The sequence below is a fragment of the Poromitra crassiceps genome (genome assembly GCF_964638095.1).
Source record: "Poromitra crassiceps genome assembly, chromosome: 10".
Taxonomy (NCBI): Eukaryota; Metazoa; Chordata; class Actinopteri; order Beryciformes; family Melamphaidae; genus Poromitra; species Poromitra crassiceps.
Genome location: NC_139631.1, coordinates 47,357,465 through 47,368,453, shown reverse-complemented (window position 1 = coordinate 47,368,453; position 10,989 = coordinate 47,357,465).

Below are 10,989 nucleotides of genomic sequence, written 5' to 3'. Positions count from 1 at the left end.
ATTAAGTGGTATAGATATATAGATGATGTTTTCTGTATTTATAATGGAAGCCCTGATGAGTTGTCAGAATTTGTCACTTTACTCAACAGTTTTGACAATAACCTACAATTTACGTCCAATTACAGCAATAACAAAGTGAGTTTTCTGGATATGTGGGTTTCAAATAATAACGGCTCCGTTTTAACAACATTGTATAGGAAAGAGACTGACAAAAACACACTCTTGTTGGCATCAAGTTTTCACCCTACTCCCTTAAAGAAGGGTCTCCCTATCAGCCAATTTTTTCGGCTGAGAAGGATCTGCCACTCCACGGAGGACTTCAAAGAGAAGGCAGGTGACATGAAAAACAGATTCCTTCAGCGGGGATATCCACCCCCCTGGATCGACCAAGCCTACGATCTGGCCCTCAAAAAGACACGCTCTGATCTCCTAAAAAAGAGCACGAAAAAACAAAAGAAATTCTCTGTTACATGTGTCACTCAGTATTCTGTCCACTCTATGGCTATACGATCCATATTCAATAAACATTGGCATATATTGAAGTCCGACCCCGAACTTTCCCCCATTTTTGTGGACCCACCACTGTTTGTGAGTAAAAGGGGGAAAAATATTAGGGATCTCCTGGTCCGTGCCGATTTTAACCCCAAAAAACGATCCAGTGGATTTACACAAACAAGATTGCAACCTCTTCCCAACGGCAACTACCGATGTGGCAGTTGTGCACAGTGCAATAACACAGTGAAAATTAATCATTTCTCCCATCCTCACACAGGTAAAACTTTTCCCATCAACAGCGTCATCACGTGTGCATCCACACACGTGATCTACATGATACGCTGCCCCTGTGGACTGGCTTACATTGGTAAGACCACCAGGAAACTAAAACAAAGGATCAGTGAACATAAAAGCACAATACGTAGAAATGATCGTGACTATCCAATTGCAATCCATTTCAACGACTCTCACCATGACATTTCCACGTTACGTTTTTGTGGTATGGAACAGGTCACCTTGCCACTCAGAGGCGGTGACCTTGATAGACTGTTAAAACAGCGTGAATCCCACTGGATCCACACACTTCAAACACTGGCACCAAAAGGACTAAACGATGAACTGTTACTTAACATGTTTCTATGATCCCCTTCTATTCCTTACTTTTATAAATTTTTTAAAAAAATTTCTATTTTTCTATATTGAACTATGTATTCTAATAACTTGTACTATTTTTGTCCTTGCAGGGTTTGTGTATTGCCATAGGAATCTCTGGAACGACACATAAGCCATAATTTGTTGTTGTTTTTTGTAGACTATTATAATATTCTCTTGAATGTAAATGTTGATCTCTTTTTTGACTCCTCCTGTGAGGCTCACAGTGACCCACCTGATACAGACTCATAGCTGAGTACTCTGTGTGAACCTCACCTTATTTATAGACTATCTAAGTATTTTCTAAACATGATTGTTAATGTATTTCACTGTGTGCTAATTGATGTGTAAATTGTGATGCCTCTCAGCCTGTCTCTCATGTGGGGCTGTGATTGGCTCAGCCAAAACAGCCACTCCTTATTTAAGATGGCTTCTAAATGGCCATAACCATTTGTTTGAAAAAGGTCTGAGACCGAAACGTTACAATTAAATTTATTTTTGCAAGTTTGGACAGTGTGCGGGACTCTCTTTATTTTTGTGTGAATTATATCCTTGTCCTACGCACCTGCCCCAAGAGAGATGTGCGGAGTTTTCCTTCGAATTTTCATATAGGCTATAACATACACATTTAAAAATATTTGTTTCTTTAATAAGGTAGGGATATGTGAGATTTTAATTCTAGCCTATTTCAATTATAGCCTATATCAGAATTGTCTGTGTTCTGTGTTTACGCTCAGAACATGGCGATGGTATCTTCGCCAGTGCGCAAAATGACACTTGCTGGAGGCAGATGATAGGCTAAGAGGCCCACGCGGCCCACACCTCCACCTGTGTCTGTGCTTAGATTCCAGCGCAAAACTGGATGGTGGAGCCAGACGATAGCTTAAGACGCAGGGAAGAAGAATAAGAGGTGCGCAAACGGCTGCGCAAACGATGGCGCCGTACGACGATAAGGCCCTCAGTGTGTGTGTGTGTGGGAGGGAGGGGGGGGGGGGGTCAATAAAAGTGAACTCTGTACTTTAACTCATTGAGTGCCAGCCACTTTTGGAAAACGGATGCTCCCAGTGCCAGAGTTTCAGAGCATTTTCAGTGATATCTCGAGGCCCACAGAATATTGTGTGATATTACTATGTAAACACCGAACACGCCCAAAGAACGATGAGACTCTCTTCTATCATCAGCAAAAAAAAGTTTATTGATATCATTTTCCGTTCTTTAGTTATCAGCCGGAGAAGATAGGTTGATTTCACCAAAAACAGACGTTTCAAACTAGAAGCTGAGATAATCAGCCTTTTGTGAAATGAAGCATTTCAAGCACATCACTGACTCTGAAGCTAATATTTTCTGATGTAGTGACACCTCAAAAATAATTTCCTTCAATAAAACAGCGAAAACAAAGGAATTTTGTTTGGCAAAATAATATTTTTTAGCTGCAACCAGCGCAGCGCTGGCCCCTGTGTGCGCAGACCCTACACCTTCTTGCTGGTCTTGATTTACTGCTGGTGGGCATCAGATATTCTAGATTGTGTTTGTTGCCAATCTGTCCATCGAGCCTGCTGTCTGGGTCTGTGTTGTATGCTGCCCTGCGTGCCCCACCCCCCTCCTCCTCCTCCGTGGGAGTGTCTCTGGTGGCTCTCTGCTGCGTTTGCTCTGCACTGAAAAGTGCGCTACGCCCAGCTTTTTCACAGCGTTCCGCCGAGCTGAGAGCTTATTCCAGCTGAGAATAATGTAACTTTTCAGAAAGACGCTGGTGTCGGCAAATAATCATGTGGAGGGGCTATCACAGCGGAGACGGAGGGGCTCAATTGTGGCAGCAGATTGGCTGCTGTTCACAGGCACAGCTAACTGTGCTTCATGTATATCGATGCATACCGATGCGGTTTCCGTTTCCCCATGACTTCTTCTCATGTTTTTTCCTCACCTTTCTCTAATCTGGAGAGCACTGTCGCCACCTAATGGGTCCGTAAAATAGCTTATACACATTCGACATCCACCATATTTTTACAGGAGATGGATCAGGCTTTGATTCATGTCCCACCGTCAAAAAACGCATTTGACGCCGATCGACGTCATTGGCACTCAATGAGTTAACATGTAGAACCCTGTAAGAAGGTAAATTTTGGCTGTAAAGTCAAATGTTGGATATCTGAGAATATCTAGATTGTGAGCATCGACTACATTGTAACAGTCACAAATATGCCTTCTATGTTTTAGTTGAGTTCAGTTGAGTTTATTGGATTGTAAATAAGAGTGTACATTACAAATCATATAAACATACCTACACACACACACACACACACACACACACACACACACACACACACACACACACACACACACACACACACACACACACACACACACACACACACAATACAATAGTACAATACCAGCACAATATGGAAGGGGTCATAATTACACATAATAAATTCTAATAAAATTTGCATTTAATAAGCACAAGCAGCACTACAAAAACACAAATCAAATTCCAAACCAGAGGGACAGAAGGTTTAACTACAGAGGGACCTTTACCATCAGCCATGCTTTAGTTAGCCGTTTAATAGAGAGTGAGATGATTTAATTAGCAAATCCAGACTCCCGGAAGCACCAATGTAAGCAAAACAACCCAACAAGACTTTTAAATCTGTACAAACACAAATTGCCAATGCTAATCTTGTAAATATACTATGCGCTTTCCTGATTTGAGCAAAATAAACTAAAAACTCAGGGACAGCACCATGAATGATCTTGTGAACCAAGCTAAGTCTGGACGGAGTGGTTAAGCTCTTGAAAATGGCTCCTGCCAATATGTGACTGAAGGCTCAGATTCAGAATTACCCTCATCAATTTATTCCTAGCTTGAGCATTGTTTAGTTGGAGCATTGTTTAGTTGCAGTAACAGATTAAGTCACTGGGTGGCACTCCTTGTTTAAACTGAGACTGCTAGAGCAACAGCTTGAGTCAGTGCCACTCCCAGTCCGCAACCGGACAAGTAGCTTGTCTCTTCAGTAAGGAGTTGGTACATGTTAAACTATATCCATCTACATGTATGTGAGAGATTAATGCTGTAGAGACCAGGCATCGTATCGTTGACAGGTATAGATTGTTTTAACTTGACAACAAACATTCTAAATTGGCCCTAGCCCTACTTCCTGTTGCAGTGTAACTGTCAGGAAACCAAAGTCTAAACTGTTCCCTCGTAACAGAATTCCGGGGAAACTGTCACTAGATGAATAAAGTGGTGTATGGGTGAAATCCCAATACTGGGTCTGGCAATGTCAGGCTATCCTGGAGTAACGTTAGCCTACTTCCCTAAAGCTAACTAGCAAAAAGCTAATTTAAGCTACGACACGACCAAACGCATTCCAACATGTTGAAAGATTTGACAAGATCATCATATACACTCGTGGTTCCAAAACTTTTTAAAGTCCATGTAACCCCTCAAACTCCTGGTGGGTACCCCCTGTACCTCCGGAGGGTACCCCCGATGTAACTTCGAGTCTCTCTGGGGGTACACGTACGCCACTTTGGGAATGAGTGATAGACACAGTCATACAAACACAACACAATTCCCTACTTCTTGTATCAAACATATCGAATGTTATTGGTAGGATTCTTACCTCTCAGCTGACGTCCGCCTCAAGACGAACAGACTTTCTGCCTTCATCTGTCGAAGAGACATTGAGAGACGTTGCTTCCTGTTATTTTGTCAGTTCTGTGTCTGTAACCACAAGGATGGACCTGCTATTCCAGTACTTCCAGCCAATCAGAGCATGGCCTGTTTTTGGTTGCTAAGCAATGGTATTGACAGGCCGCAAACTCTCTCACTAGCTAACCGCAAGTCATGTGACACTCTAAGTGTGTGACAGGAGTTTGTCAGCCATTTATCAAGCTTATCAGAATGACTCATAAGAACACTGCTAAGAATTGACTTAAGAGTAAATAAAAAATGGCCCCTGTAAGCCAAAAAATAAAATGTGTTGAGTTTGTCACACCATTAATGTGCTATTAACTACCGAGCGAAATTTGAACAATTACAAATGTTGCCAAGTATATGAAGTATAAAATAATGAAACTAAGCAGTATTCTCTGCTCAGAAACTGTGGGTGTGTCTCTGCTGAAGTGCTGTTAGTGCCACCCCCCCACCGAGTGCTGCACAACCTGATATATTCTGATGCATTTCTTTATGTGCTCCTCCTCCCCCCAAACTGAGAGTTCACACAACTTTAACACTACATACTATATATAATATCATGACCCTTTTGTCTACTGAAGTGACCACAGTGACCCCCGCCCCAGCCAGTGCTACACACTATGCGCGCGCGCGTGTGTGTGTGTGTGTGTTTTGTTTTTGGAGCTTGTGTCTATTAAGTCTGGAGCATCAGCATGCCCACTTTAAAGCCAACATCAAGAACAGTAAAGAAACTTAAATTGAAACCAATTTCCAATACTTTTAGATGCTTACTAATTATGATTTATTATGGATTATATTTAAGCCAAATGAAATTAACAAAATGATCAAATAGAAACAATGGTAAAGGTCCAATAGTATAACATTTTCTTATTTTATCTTCATATCTCCTCTGGCTCAGGATCAGTATGTTATTCATCAAACAAAATAACAGTAAATGTTAGGGATGCACGATATATATCAAAACGATAATTGATGGACCGATAATGGGAAATGTATCTTTATTGGCTATTATCAGTATCTGCTATAATAGTTATATAAAAGCCTTTATTTTTGTATTGACTGATGCACTTTAGTACTAATAACCTGTATTTAATGCATTGATATGTCTGATTTGACAGATTATGTCAAAGCGTTTAATTTGGATTCTGAGGCAAAATGCTCTTTAAAAGCCAGTTTCTTTGTGACATTTTTTATCTACTTTAGTCAAATAAATAAATTAACATTTGAAGAGTCACAAGTGTTGTTTGTTTTGTGTTAACAATAGTGATGTCAGTTAGATTTGGTTAGGTCAGAGCTATGGAATATTACATCATCCATCTTTGCTCAATACATGTTAAGCCTTTCTCAACCTCAGCTGTGTATAAAATACAGGTTATTATGAACTTCTTTTAAAAATACAAAAATGGGAAATGATCAGTTATCGCAGTGGTTTCCAAGTGATTCTAGTTTTTTTTTAACACTACACACAATTTAAAACAACTGAAGAGGATTAGGGCTACTTTTTTCTTCTTCTTTTTCTTTCTGATTTTAAAGTGATAATCTGTCAGATTTCAGTTTTGTTCTTTTGGGTGACACCTATGTTTGGCCAGTAACCACCCCGTAACAAGCAGTTACAATCAGACTGGTGGCCAATGAATTTAATTTGTTTTTCAATAGATTTGATGCTGTTGGCCCTGCACAGACCCCCCTTGGCTCATCTGTTGGCAGCCTGCTAACAGCCTCCCCACCCTTTGACCTCCCACATCGTGAAGACCCTGGAGAAACTTGTCCTGGAGCAGCTCCGGTCCATGGTCAAGCCATTCTTGGACCCCCTCCAGTTCACCATTCCAGCCCGACTTGGAGTCGAGCACGCCGTCATCTACCTGATCAACCGCCCCTTTGCCCACCTGGACAAGCTGGCGAGCACTGTAAGGGTCATTTTTTTTTACTTCTCCAGTGCTTTCAACACATCGGGATGGCTCTACTGGGTGAGAAGCTGACAGTGATACAGGTGGATGCCCCCTCGTGTCCTGGATTGTTGACTACTTGTCTGGCAGACCACATTAATTGCACTTGCAAAACTGTGTGTCCGGCAGAGTGGTCAGCAACACTGGGGCGCCGCAGGGCAGGGGACAGTCTTCTCTCCCTTCTTCTTCACCATCTACACCACAGACTTCAACTATCAGACAGAGTCTTGCCACCTTCAGAAGTTCTCTGATGTCTCTGTTATAGTTGGATGCATCAACAATGGTGATGAAGTTGAATATCGGGCGGTGGTGGGAAACTTTGTCACATGGTGCGAGCAAAACCATCTGCAGCTTAACATGACAAAGACAAAAGAACTAGTTGTGGATCTGAGGAGGTCTCTGGTGACCAATGTTGGGGGTAACTCATTACAAAAGTAACATATTACATGTAATATATTACTTTTAGCAGTAACTCAGTAATATAACTGATTACCAATAGGATTTTGCATAACCACTAAACTATAACTTGCATAACCACTAAACAGCTGTAGATTTTCATCTGGCCTACCCAAGTAAAGTGAAAACTAGTTGACAGTCTACAAATTCACCTACATATAAGTAGATATGGAACTTGATTCTTGCATAACCACTAACCATCTGTAGATTTTCATCTGGACAGTAAAGTGAAAAGTTGACCGTCTACAAATTCACCTACATATTCACCTCATGTAGCCCCGCCCACTTGACCCATTGTATCACGACTTCCTGTTCAAAACGCCAGCTGTTTTACCTGCTCAAACGAGTCTGACTCACCTGGTCAAACCGTGTTTGACTCACATTATGAGTCACAGGAAGTGTAAATACAATTGACCTATCGCTAAGCCCCACCCCCCGTGCTCACTCGGACAAACACAGGGCACGCTGACTAGAATAAATGGCAGCCGTCACTGTCAAAGTTATATCCCAAGAGGCTCTAAACAACTTTTTGAGGCCTGATATTGTCTAGAAGCCATCAGAAAGTACTTCACTATGCCATGGAAGGCGATGTACAACATTTAAAGCAATCGACAAAAATAAATGCGATTAAGTGCATGGAAACGGCTTTAGCGAATCTTTAACCGAACTCCATTCAAAAACATGCACTTTTAACGAAGGAAGACAGCAAGATAACCAGTGGGGATAACAGGCGACTGACATCCAGAATTGACATTTTATTCACTTAGAGTAACCTCTCTGTGGATTATATACTGTAGATGCCGAATTGAAGAGTGGGGCCTGGCAATATATTTCACATAGGCCTACCTCTGTATAATCAAGAAACTTTAAATTCATAGTGTCGATGTTTTTCATAGCGAGACAACAGCACGCACGTATGGGTGTAGCAGTGTAGCAGATCAGCAGAGGCATAGCCTACAGCAGAACACTTTTTCCATCATGTTGGAGGAAAACAGTTTTCCTCTTGGATCTCTTTTCTCTTTAGACTACCTCACATTTATTTGGGGAATGCGATTAATTCCCTCGTTTTATGGTTTGACTGGTGTCTGGCGATGTTTTAATCACATCAATCAATGCGTCTCCTCTCCTCTTCAACCAACTCCATTACGCGCATAACGTAATGGCTGGAAACTCGCATAATTCAGCATTTTCTTTTGCCGACTTTCTGAATACCATGATGATTACATGATACCTTTGGATCATGGAAGATCATGAGGGAGAAGACTCATCTCGCTGTCTTCACGATTGCAGATCTAACGTCCAAACAGCAGCATCATTGTGGATGTGAGTGGATCTACGTTTACTAGTTTCTTATTATCCATTGCCTGACCTCCCAGGATACCTCGTAATGTTGCATTTACCCCCATGCACACTTATTTCTACTTATAACTGTATGAAACACCTTAAACATCTTAAAACTTCTGCTTCTCTATGCTTCTCTATGGAGCTCCAGGCTCAGGTTGTCCGAGTGTATTGTGGAGCTACACGCGCTGTCATGCGCGATTGTACGTTGGTGCACTGGCTGCACGTGCAACCCCTAGTGGCCAGATTATTTTTTATTTTATGTTGATGAGGGGCGAAACAGCCTGGCGCCAGGGTTGAACATGGTTGTGCACTCTAGGGAAGAGCAGAGAAAGGAAGTAACCATTCTACACTAAAACGGATATTAGTGTGAGGGATATATATACCACTCTCATAACATGTGTATCACTTACTCACCTAGTTCCTCATTGCGCGGCTCGCGAGACGCTGGCGGCTCTCGAAGCTTTAGTTGGCGGCTCTAAGAAATTGCAAAATATTTTTTTTTTAAGATTTTTTCCCCCCTGCTCTCCCCAAAATTTCAATAAACCTTTATGGCATATTATTACAATACAACAATACTGGTGTTGACAGTAATAGAAGGTGCCAAATCATTCAAAACAATAAGCATTTTGCTTTTAGGAGTATTGTGCCAGCGTGCAGCGCTGTTCCAAAACGTGTCAACGTGTGTCGTTGCCTGGGAAACGCACATCCCATAATACAACTGTTCGCATCGCATCCCATAATAGTATGATGATACTTGGGATGCCATTGCGAACATAGATGTGAACAGGTTAGCTAAAACTTTAGCGTCGCCAGCGACGGCCCCCACCGTTGCGGTCGGGGTACGTTTCGAAATCCCTCCAGGCCTGAAAGATTTTCTAGGAGAAACTGGTATGTGTGTGTGTGCAGGCCCGTATCCAGGGTTTCGAAATTGGGGAGGTCCAGACATGGCAAGGGGAGGTGGAATTTTTTTTGAGTTCCCCCCCCTTTTCTAGCCATATTTAGAGTAATATATCATTTTAAATACAAATAAAATATTTTTTTTTACCTTTTTTAGCCATATTTAGAGGAATATCTCATTTTTTATTAACATTAGGATACTGTTGTGATGTAATTATTCAGTATTTTCTCCTTTTCTCACTCATTCAGAGCAAAGAGGGAGATATATAACATGATGATAATGCTCTATATCTCCCTATTTGCTCTGAATAGGCCTACACCAGTTAACATGACACAGACTTAACATGATAGAAATATTATCAGCAAACTTAATGACTAGACTAATTATTCTGATCTGAATGGCATATATCAAGAAACATTGACTCCTCTCTTTGCTGTATAGTGGGAGGTGCATTTTTGAGTAGGCTATTAAAATAGCATGTCAAGTTCACATTTCTTTATTGCCAGATTAAACAATTCCTATTGGTTGTTGGTTGGTTCAACACAACATGTGCGTGCATGCGCGCTTCTTCTTCTTCTCTAGCCTACAAGCATGTAACTTCCTTGATTGTTATTGATGATAATTCTATTTAAATAGGCTACATTTTCATTTCCCGAAACATTCTTAAACAAGAAAGGAACATAGTGCACTGCAAAATATTTTTAATTACATTTGTAAAAAAAAAAAAAAAAAAAAAAAAAAAACTTTTTTTCTATGAAATTATTAGGGAGGTCCGGACCTCCCTGTGCTCATAGCTAGATACGGGCCTGTGTGTGTGTGTGTGTGTGTGTGTGTGTGTGTGTGTGTATGTATGTGTGTGTGGAAAACAATAAAACACAAAAAATGGTAGGCAGATGTGCTTGGTTGGGGTGGCTTTTGGTGTTTTGCGGTAAAAGTGGCTCTCCTATTGACTTTGTCCTGCCAGTGCGGCTCTCATCGAAGAAATAGTGAGGATCACTGACTTAGGGTGTCGAGTCATAGTCTATTTTTTTTATTTGTCTTTATTGAATGTTCCAAAACTGCATGTTTAACTAAGAAAAGGCTAATGATTATTTCCACTCACCACTTATTTAATGTGGTTACTTTACTTTGTGGTCAAAAGTTTGGAAGAAACAATGCATGCTGGGAGATATGCAAATGTGTTTGTCCAATGGGTCCAATAACATTGCTCTCTGTCAGAACTTGCTTGGATGTCCTGATGTTGGTTTAGTAGCAAAAGTAAACACAAGTTAATAGCAGCATTCACTATAGACTCTTTAGTGAATACTTTCCACAAAATCATGAACAATGAAGAAAACCAGAAGGAATAGGCTACAGTTCCACTTTTACCAAATAAACCAAAATTGATTTTCTGCGACAAGTTATATCATATCTACTATCCTCTTCATTTTGCTCTCAGGGTGCACCAGATTAATGCATTTTACTTTAAAATATACAAAATGTCTTTGATACCCCCCAGTCTGAGT